Genomic DNA, 10,950 nt, shown 5'->3' with positions numbered 1-10,950 from the left:
TGACCTTTTTTTTTAAATTTTTTTTGCATGGTGGTGGTCCCCCCTAAAATTTTTGGCTTCCGCCGCCAATGTCGCTGACTAAAATACGTAAAGTTGACTATCATATGAAAAGAGAAAGTGGATGTTGCGACGAAATGAAGAATTTGAATTAAATAGAAATAGAGAAGAATGGGTTGGACTTTTCTATCGATTCATTATCTCGTATTCTGGCCTGCCATTAAATCGGTTGTCGATCAATTTCTGAGTAATTTTGGTGGTCAAAATTTGAAGAAAAAAAAATTTCATGCAATAAAATACAAAAGAACAAATGGAGATATGACATCGTTTGTTAGCTCATTGCATGCTTATGACGAGATGAATAGAACTCTTTCATCGAAATAACTTTGATATTCCCTGTCCAACTTTGATGACAATATCAGTGTTTTGTTTGTTTTATTGTACTATGTCGGTTAAAACCATATTATTTTCAACCTAGAGTATCCTTTTAGAAAATGTTTATTTTTATTTTTATTATTTTCTTTGCTTTGCCTTTTGAATAAAAATTGTAACGAATCTTTGTAGAATAACAAAAATTTCTGGACATGTTGAAGTAATGAGGTTTGAATGAATCATAGCTAATTCTATAAGTTTCATGATTTTCTTTTTTTTTCTGGTACTGCTGTACGGTAAATGTATGTATATACTTCATCATAGCCATGGAAACGCAAGGGTTGTATTTGCGGCACCTGTTCTGTTTCTGATGGATGAATTCGATACTTGATGATGTTTTGTTCATCGGATAGGGGCGGGGTCTGCACGATGGGGAGGTGGGGGGGGTAAGGGTAATGGACCTCTTTTTTGGTATTTAAAGGAGAAGTAAAGCCGGTTACAATTAAGTAAACAATTAAGAAGAACAAAAAAATAAGGTTTGAAATGAGGAGGATCGGTCGTTTAACAATCTTTGACACAAACTTTTAATGAATGAAACAAAATTTGACTTTAGGGTCATTTGGACACCTTCTCCCAATCAAATTATTCTAATACCGTCTCTGGATATTCGTTCGCTGTGTTGAAAATAAACGAAAAAAATTGTCGACAGCATATCTCTACGGAGAAACATGGGATGGCAACTGCTGATGAGTTGAAAAAAAAGTTTTGTAAATTCCTTTATTATGTTTATCGCCTATGATATTTTTTTAAATATTGAATGGTCCGCATTGGCGCTGGGTCCATTTTACATCCAGGGTACGTCAGAGCCCCGTCTTGCAAAGGGTTATGATTGATCCGATCAACCACTACTATGGAAAGCCAGCAACGTCAACATCTCAAATGCATGTTTGTTCAAAATATTTTCTAGATACGATGTTAAGTCATACATTCACCGTTGAAAATTGAAAATTCAGTGTGCTTTTCTTTGCTCGAATTGGGCAAATTTCCTGGAGAAAAAAAGAATCATGACATTTGGTTGGATTTTCAAATAGTTTAGGTTGATCGGATCAATCGTTACTCTTTGTAAGACGGCAGACACTAATCTTCTTAGGTCCGATCGGTGAGCCCCTAAATGAAAATTTCTTCCCTAGTTCACTAGAGGAAATGTGGGACCATGGGGCTTTCGCCACCACGAAAAACAAACAAACGCGCATATTAAGAAACATAAAATCACGCTTTGATGATATTACCTTGAATATATGCATAACTGTAGCCCCTCGCTGTTTAAGCTTTTATGCAAGTTTTTGAAATATTAACCAACAAAATTTATCTTTAAATATTTAATTATCAATGGAAGGTGCATGGTTGTTAAATACATCACTACTGTAAAATTCATATAGCAAACAGTGGTGTATAAAAATTTTAAGCAGCGATTTCATTTGTCGGTGACCTGCTTTTCTTTCCTATTTCCTTTCTTTATTTCCTCCTTTCATTTATTAGGGTTGGGTGCTAACTGTTGTCGTCAATCACAAATATCTGATCTATTATGATAGGGAAATGGGAAGAGATAAAGGCACCAATAAAAGAAGTGCAATACTAACAACATATTTAGGAATCGTCGATCTATCGAAAACTTTTCCCCGTGTCATTAATCTTGGATTTATCCCATCTATCTGTTACCATGGTACCAAGACGCTGCATACCAGTGAGGGGGAAATCTAAATTTAGCTCATGTGGCAGGTGTATGTTATTGGGTCCACACATCCATGCAATTTTCGAACTCAGGGGCCGCGCGGCAGAGGGGGGGGCATGGGTGACTACCCCTATAAGATTTTCAAGTAGTGAACAAAATGAGGGCATAAGAAAGGATGGCATAACAAGACAGTTTTAACGTTTTTGTCTAATTTTCTCGTTTAAACCCCTATTATTCAATAAAAAAAATAAAAATTACGTCACCTCACCTGTAGGCTATCTACCCTCTCCACCCCACCCTCCCCACTCCCACATCAAAACTCCTTGGTGCAGCCCCTGGTCGAGCTCTACTCTCGGGAGGACACTTTCGACCTCATACTATATAGTTGATTTTTGCAATAATAATTATGTCGACACCAAATAATGTTTTCGCCGATGACTCCGAAATGTTGTGTCCAAAGAATACCCCTGGTGCGCTAATAAAAAATGGAATGAGGAAATTACAAATGAGATTAGTATCCTATGGGGGTTTTAAAAATAATAAAAAATTGTTTTTTAACTTTTATTTACATCAGGATAAATCCGACATGATTGTTAGTTCTCCGGGTGTTCTTGGATAGCAATTTAGCTTTTATTTTTCATTTCAAATGTGCTCGGTGCATTTCTTTTCTTTGAATTGATTTGAGTAGAATTCTATGATTTTATTTTCATCTATTTTTATCTATTAAATTAGGACTAGACGTTAATACTTTGTTTAAATCCATGTGATTGAGAAGTCATGAGAGTATTTATTGCTTTCAAATTTCATTATTTTCGGCCTAAAGGTAGCCCTTATCTGTTGGAAAGTACACATGTATTCACATATGAACATGATGAGAAAACAGTTAATTCTCTTAGCATCATATTGTGAACACAGAAAAAAAAATAAAGTAAAAGTCGCGACACTTTATCTTGATTTTTTGACACTTCTAGAGTCCCGAAAGTGATATATTATTCCAATTTTATTGATCTCACGATGCGAATTTATTTGATTAATTGTGTTTTACCCTTTTCATTTTTCTTGATATATCTCGCTGTGTATTTCAGCACAAAAAGTAGGATACACTTTGCCAGATTCCCATGACTTTCATGGGAATGTAATTGATCGCTACCATTAGCTCAAAAACAATTCGAGTGCCCTCCGATGAACTCGATTATCTTAGGAGACAAGTATGCATTGCCTCTAATTGGGTAATAGAACGATTTGATGATGGAAGAGCGTGGAGTTTATACCTCCCGAGTTCCGTAATGTTCAGAGGGGATACACATGAGGGAGAGTTTTAGGCTTACTTCATTTGGTCTACATGCAGTTGGTCTAATCTCAGATGGTCTATGTAATGCCGCACGAGCTAAAACAACTTGGTCTGCAATCACTTTGATCTTTAGTTGCAGTTTGGTAATCTACACTATACAGGTCTAATACCCACTTGGTCCAATGCCCACTTTAGTCCAATGCCAATCTTCGGCTCAATTTCCATTTCGTCTACTCAGGTCTTTTACATCTTAATTTGTCAAATGAAAATTCGATTGATGAACCAATCACCTTATCATGTAGACTGTGTGGTGTTAGACCGAATATTATACGAGACGAAATAGATAAACTTATATATCTGTAAATTTGACAAAATGGTAAATGCGTCAAATGGCAATTTGTTTTTAGACGAACGGATTGGAGACGAACTAGAATGAGACTAGTCCACAAAATGGAGACCCACATCTGCAGTGTGTGTACCACAGCTGATTCAACGAGTCTGCATTATCAGTGCGCCGAGATCCTACCTCACGAGCCATTCAGAGTCTGCATAGCAGACTAGGATGAGACCAGATGAAAAGTAGACGAAGTGGCAATTTACCAAGGAGAAACGCGAGGGAATGATGTTAGAAGTGAATGAGCATGTTTTGACCTTGGGGTTCGTTCAAGGTCAAGATGGGTCGTGGTGGATAAACTAATCGCATCGCATCAAAGTCAAAGAGGTTTTACATCGTAAAACATTGACAGCGCATATACCACATCCCGAAGTACATTCTCTACCACCATTCTACATTTGAATACAATTGAAAACATCAAAAACTTCAAACTATTGATAGTTTTCCCAAACTTTTATTTTTAGGAAATTCACTGTGCCATATGTGTGTGTGTGTGTGTAATATTCAAATTTGAAATGTATATTTATCTGACTTATAATTTGAAACTCCAAATGAAAAGGATCGCATATCAAAGGTAAACAACAATTTTAACCTATTCCGTCAAATTACCAAAATGCGTGATTTTTGACATCCTTTCAGATTTCACGCTAAAATGACACTTTCACGCAAAAGTGCGTTTGGCATCCGGCCGTACCCTATTCCTGGGTATTTTAGCAAGACTTTTAGCTGGGATGATAAGCATGCCGTCGAATCCTTATCTAGAGCCCTTTTTGACGTTTGGCCGGTCTACTAATAACTAATGTATATAGGGTTATGATTAGGTTTGCAATTATGTTTGGATAGAGTATATTATTAAAGGACAAGTCCACCCCAACAAAAAACTTGATTTGAATAAAAAGAGAAAAATTCAACAAGCATAACACTGAAAATTTCATCAAAATCGGATGTAAAATAAGAAAGTTATGACATTTTAAAGTTTCGCTTCATTTCACAAAACAGTTATATGCACATCTCGGTCGATATGCAAATGAGGGAACTGATGACTTCACTCACTCACTCACTATTTCTTTTGTATTTTATTATATGAAATATGAAATATTTTCATTTTCTTGTCATTGTCATGTGAAACGAAGTTTAATTCCTCCCTAAACACGTGGAATTCCATTATTTTAACATTTTTGTGCTTCAGGCAATGATGTCCTAATCATCAAATTCGTAAAAATTGAAATATTGTATAATTCAAACAATAAAAAACAAAAGAAATAGTGAGTGAATGACATCATCGACTCTCTCATTTGGATGTAACTGGCTCGTTCATATAACTATTTTGTTAAAAATAAGCGAAACTTTGAAATGTCATAACTTTCTTATTTAACATCCGATTTTGATGAAATTTTCAGCATTGTGCTTGTCTGATTTTTTTCTATTGATTCAAATCAACATTTTTCTGAGGTGGACTTGACCTTTAAATCCAAGGTTGAAGTTGGTAGTCACTCCATTAATGCGTGGAATTTACAGCGGAACAATTGTCGCCGGAGCATATGTCATGGAACCGATGAAATATATCAATGAAAAACTTTTTTGCGTTTTTTTTTTCTAGAAAGACGATGTTATGTCAAGCTTTTAAAACACACCCATCGCTGAAGTTTTACTGACAGCGATCTGTATAGGCAAAGTATCCTGTGTGTGATTCAATTGGACCATAAACCACGTTTCCATGGCAACGTTTTGCTATGATATGAACATGGTTGTAGATATTTTTGAAGTGACATCAACGAATGATTTTCTAAATACTGTTTGACAGCTGGACTTAAAGGAGTATTCCAACCTCGCTGAAAATATAATAGTTGCAAAATGTAGGTGGTTTTGTAAGAAGTACTTTTGAATTACATTTCTCCCTCTTTACGAAACGAATTGAACTGAATAAAAAATTGTTGATATACTAGTACAGATATTTTTCAGGCCAAACTTTGTCCGTTTTGTGCTAAATAGGGGTAAAGGTGGATGAAGATTTACTTGAAACAAGTGGAACGCCTCTGGCAGTCTCGTCTGCATCACGCGATTTGATATAGCAGCAGTGCAGACTTTGAAAACAGCTGAATAATTATTTCACAAAAGAAAACATTCATAAAATAATAAAATACTATGTCCATTGACCTAAAATGAACTTTGACCATCATGCTATCAAAGATGTGTGCAAAACAATAATTTATACTTCATTACCTTTGTCTATGTTTCATGAACTAGATACATAAACTTTCTAAGTTATGATACCAATTCAACAAATACCCCCAATGTGGCCAAAGTTTATTGACCCTCAATGACCTCTGACCTTGTTCATGTGACCTGAAACTGGCAAAGGATGTTAAGTGATACTTGATTACTCTTATGTCCAAATTCTATGAACTAGCTCCATAAAAATTTAAAGTTACGATGGAAATTTAACAAATCCCCAATATACCCAAAGTTCATTGACCCTAAAGGACCTTTGACCTTGTTCATGTGACCTGAAACTCAGGGAGGATGTTCAGTAATACTTATTCACCCTTATGTGTAAGTTTCATGAACTAGGCTTATATACTTTCTAAGTTATGATGGCATTAGTTAACCTTAGTTTAAGATTTCGATATTAATTCCCAAACATGGTCTAAGTTCATTGACCCTAAATGACCTTTGAACTTGGTCATGTGACCTGCAAGCAAATCAGAATGTTCAGTAATACTCGATTAAGTTTCATGAACTAGGTTCATATACTTTCTAAGTTACGATGTCATTCCAAAAACTTAATAATAGGTTAGGATTTGATGTTGACGCCACCGCCGCCGCCGGAAAAGCTGCGCCTATATAGTCTTGCTCTGCTTTGCAGGCGAGACAAAAATGAAATTGAAACATTTTAGCAGAGGTGGAAGCTTCTCCTACAAAATGAAATTTCTAGCTTCCCTTACTCTGCAATCCTTGCAAACAAAGTCACACAAATAAGAGCGATGCAAAACTGGATCATTAAGAATCGCTTCAGAAAATCATTCCGCAATCACAATACATTGCTTAAAGAGCCCTTAACTGGTGCTGGTGCTATTCAGAAGTAAATGTATATCCATGAATGCATTTAAAAATCAAGATTTCCATAAATAGAAGGAAGAGTATGAATTATGCTTATAGACACACAGTCGTCATTTTGAGCCTGGCTCTTAATGCTGTTTATTATTCAGTATGTTACATTACAATTTGCTATGCCATCAGAATAAAGTACGTTTTCAAATGGGCAGAGCCCTAACTGGCCGGGGTATGCGCATATATTATTGTAACTTTCTCGTCAATGAAAAGGAAGTTAGGTGATCAAAGAAAGAATATTTTTATTCAAAAAGAGATTGAAATGACTTGACTTTTCTTTATAAATAAGCCTTACTTTAATAAATGGTCGGTACATTCTTAATGGTAGTGATTTTATTGACCTGATTACTAGAAAAGCATGAATGCTTGTGAGTTACGATGGAAATTTATCAAATACCCCAACATGCCCAAAGTTCATTGACCCTAAATGACCTTTGACCTTGGTCATGTGACCTGAAACCAAGGCAGGATACTATGTAATACTTGATTACCCTTATAGTCAAGTTTCATGAACTACATTCATATACTTTCTAAGATAGGCCTATGCCTTTCAAAAACTTAACCTTAGTTTAAGATTTCGACATTGATTCCCCCACCATGGTCTAAGTTTGACCCTAAATGACCTTGACTTTGGTCACGTGATCTAAAACCAAAACAGCATATTCAGTAATACTTGATTTATATTGCGTCCCAGTTTCATGAACTAGGTCCATATACTTTCTATAAAGTTATGATGTCATTTCAAAAACTTAACCTTCGGCTAAGATTTAATGTTGACGCCGCCGCCGCCGTCGGAAAAGCGGCGCCTATAGTCTTGCCCTGCTATGCAGGCGAGACAACAACCAACAAAAAAGACACTAAATAGGTACGATTTCTTGGTTGCAAACCTTCAATATAGGACTTTCTTAAGAGCGAAGACACGATCACAATTGGGTTCGGTTTAGTGAGGTTGAAAATTTTATTTGGTTTCAATTCTAGCATTCTGAAAGAACCCGAGTTGAAAAATGCTCTAACATTAATTTCTTGCAGAGATTCTGAATAAAACAAACACTTCAATTTCTTCATCCAAAACCAAATAATTAATGAAATATTTGAAGAGTTTGTTTGCAAAAGAGGTTAGATCCACTTTAGACCGTCCCGAGAAAATCACGTTTTTTATTCTTCCATATTGCAATATCATGCAAAATTACATTGGCATGATACCTTACCATGTGGAGATAAAGTTGGGTATTTTACCAATGTGGATCTAGCCCCTTTTGCAAATAAACTGGTATGGATCTAACCCTTTTTTAATAAAAAATATGATATTTCTTTGCCATTTTTAATTACGTTGTTATGGAATTTCAATTTTTCTAGGTATCATCAGAGCGACGAAAAATCTATTCATTGAGAAAAAATTATTTTTTTTTTGAAAAATGGATCTAACCCTTTTCTGAAAATTAGCTCTTCAGAAGAGTTTGTTTGCAAAATGGGTTAGATCTACTCTAGACACTTCCAAAAAAAGTCATGTTTTTTTATTCTCCCATAATGCAATATTCCTATGCGAAACAAAATTGTCACGATTCCATACCATGTGAATTTAAAATTGGGTATAAAGGAAATATGCCAGTCTTTATATTTTTACAATATTTTTGTCAAAAAAATTACCTTTGTGGATCTAGCCCCTTTTGCAAACAAAATAAAATGGATTTAACCCCTGTTAAAAAAAGTGTTTTTCTTTGCCATTTTTGTTCACTTTTTAATGGAAATTTCCATTTTTCTTTGGTACCATCCTATAGAGCTACTATATTAAAAATATATACATTGAGACAAAAAAAATCAAATTTGATGAAAATGGATCTAACTCATTTTGCAATTGAGCTCTTTATTAACGGGTTGACAAAACTTTAAATCTTTCATAGAATGACTTTGATAAAGTCATTTTAAAGTCTTTTATATTCAAACATTATTTTCTACATAATCCGGGCTAAAATTTGGCAATCGAAATACAATATTCGAAAGATATAACCAATAAAGAATTGATTTATTATCCAACATCGAATTATGCACTTTTGATACACTGGAATACTTTACAATATACACTCTGGCTTTACTGATATTTGTATTCTCATTTGCCAATATTTGTATATCCTCATGATTTTCGTGATTAGGTTTTCTCTTGAGGTTATATTGCTTAAATTATTGGGGTTTTTTAAATATCTATCTGTAGTTGGATTGTCATGGTTGTTTATATTATACATCGTGTTTTTCTTAATTCGAACCAACCCTAATCATGCTTTTCATTTCAATAAAGTTTCTCATATCAAGTATTCCTTTATCGCCCCCCCCCCAAAAAAAAAATCTTATCGCTAAAAAGTACAGCTCCTTTAAGGTCACCTGAGCTTTGCATGGGGTAGCTACAGGTTTGTGATTCTTAAATGGACTTGACCCTGGTCCTAAATACCCGCTAACAAACCTTTGACCCAGTTCCGGCGAATCACGGAGTATCCATGGAAACACAAGACCGCGTGTCTGGTCTGAACATCAACAGGTTAATAGATTTAACCATTGCACGAGATGTCGTGGGATAATCCTGGTGACGGCGAATATAGGGTGGAGTTGTAGCTATCGTGCGGGCGGTGATATGTCGGAAACTTCGGGTAAGCACAATTCTCACGTTTTTTCACTGTATTATCCATCCGATGCGCCCACCCCGTGTTAATCAAAGATTTTTCAGGGTTCTCTGAAGCATTTGGGCACCATGTTGAGTTCCCTGAGCTGAATCCGCGACTTCCAATACTGCAATGTGTCCAGACAGGGCTAACAACATTAATAAAAAGTTTCCAATCGATATTTCATAATTGGCTTGAGAATTGCACTTCATTAAAATATTTCATTCAATCGAGAACCTCGGTATATCAAGCTTTGGTCGGTCTGCCACGGTCAATTTCGCACGTGCGACTCGGACTAAAGGCAGCGTAGGACATGCATGACAAGCACGTCGAACAGTAACGCTTCCTGGCATTGCAGCAGTACCGCCATGGACAGCACCCTTGTTTCAGTTCTAGCATTACCATGGGGGTAATTATCTGGATATACATCAGAACTTGTTTAAATGTACTGGGTGGATTCAATTAATATCAATACCGGTAACCGATTATTGTTCAGCGTTTGTAGATCCCCTGCCTGATGGAGAAACCATGTTGTTCAAAATATAGGTTTGCAGTTCAGAAGTTTGCAATAACTATACTCTTTCTGATTACCGTGGAGAGTACAAATCCTTTTTTACTATTACTGTTACTACTACACTATTCTGTAATTAGAATTTCAATTGAAAAAAAAAACCCAAAGGTTACTTATTTTACCCTTTTACGCTGGAATTCTGCACACCAGTGAAAAAACTCAAAATACTGTGTGTTGTGTTCTCATTTTTATTGAAAAATTTGCTCTGACAGACCCTGTCTTTCTTTCATTCATTCATTCAAAAAAAAATTCTCCCTTCCCCATCTCTTTATTATTTTGTCCCTTTATACCACTATCCCTCATCCGTGTCTTCTGGCTCTCTCCCTCTCTCTCTCTCCCTCTTTTGATTGCACCAGCTATCATGGCCGTACGCAGATTTTTTTTTTCTGGGGGCAAGACGCGTAAACTTTTTCGAAAAAATATCAAAAGCAATTGAGCGAAACAACCAAGCTTGTCATTGGGTCACTTTTGCACTTTTAATGTAAAACTGAAAGATTTCATGCATACTTTGGGTGAATTTTGTGAAAATTTTCATTAAAATAATGTGAGTTTACAAAAAGATTCGGGGGTAACCGCCCCCCCCCCCCGTCATCCGCTGCGTACTGCCACGCGAGCTTTATTGAGAATACCAAGAGCACTTTCATAATTTGGTTATTTGTAACGAAACTTGAATTACCGCCAATATAAATACACCCCTATCCTTCTTAGATACCTTTTAGTGCATTTACCCCAAACATGGATTTTATCGGTAAGTCTCCATACGTGATGGACAAAACGAACACGTTGTTTTAGCCACCGATATATTTGGCGTTTGATGCCATCTAGATCGAT

Source organism: Lytechinus variegatus, chromosome 12, assembly GCF_018143015.1.
Source record: "Lytechinus variegatus isolate NC3 chromosome 12, Lvar_3.0, whole genome shotgun sequence".
Taxonomy (NCBI): Eukaryota; Metazoa; Echinodermata; class Echinoidea; order Temnopleuroida; family Toxopneustidae; genus Lytechinus; species Lytechinus variegatus.
Note: the sequence above shows the minus strand (reverse complement) of the source record.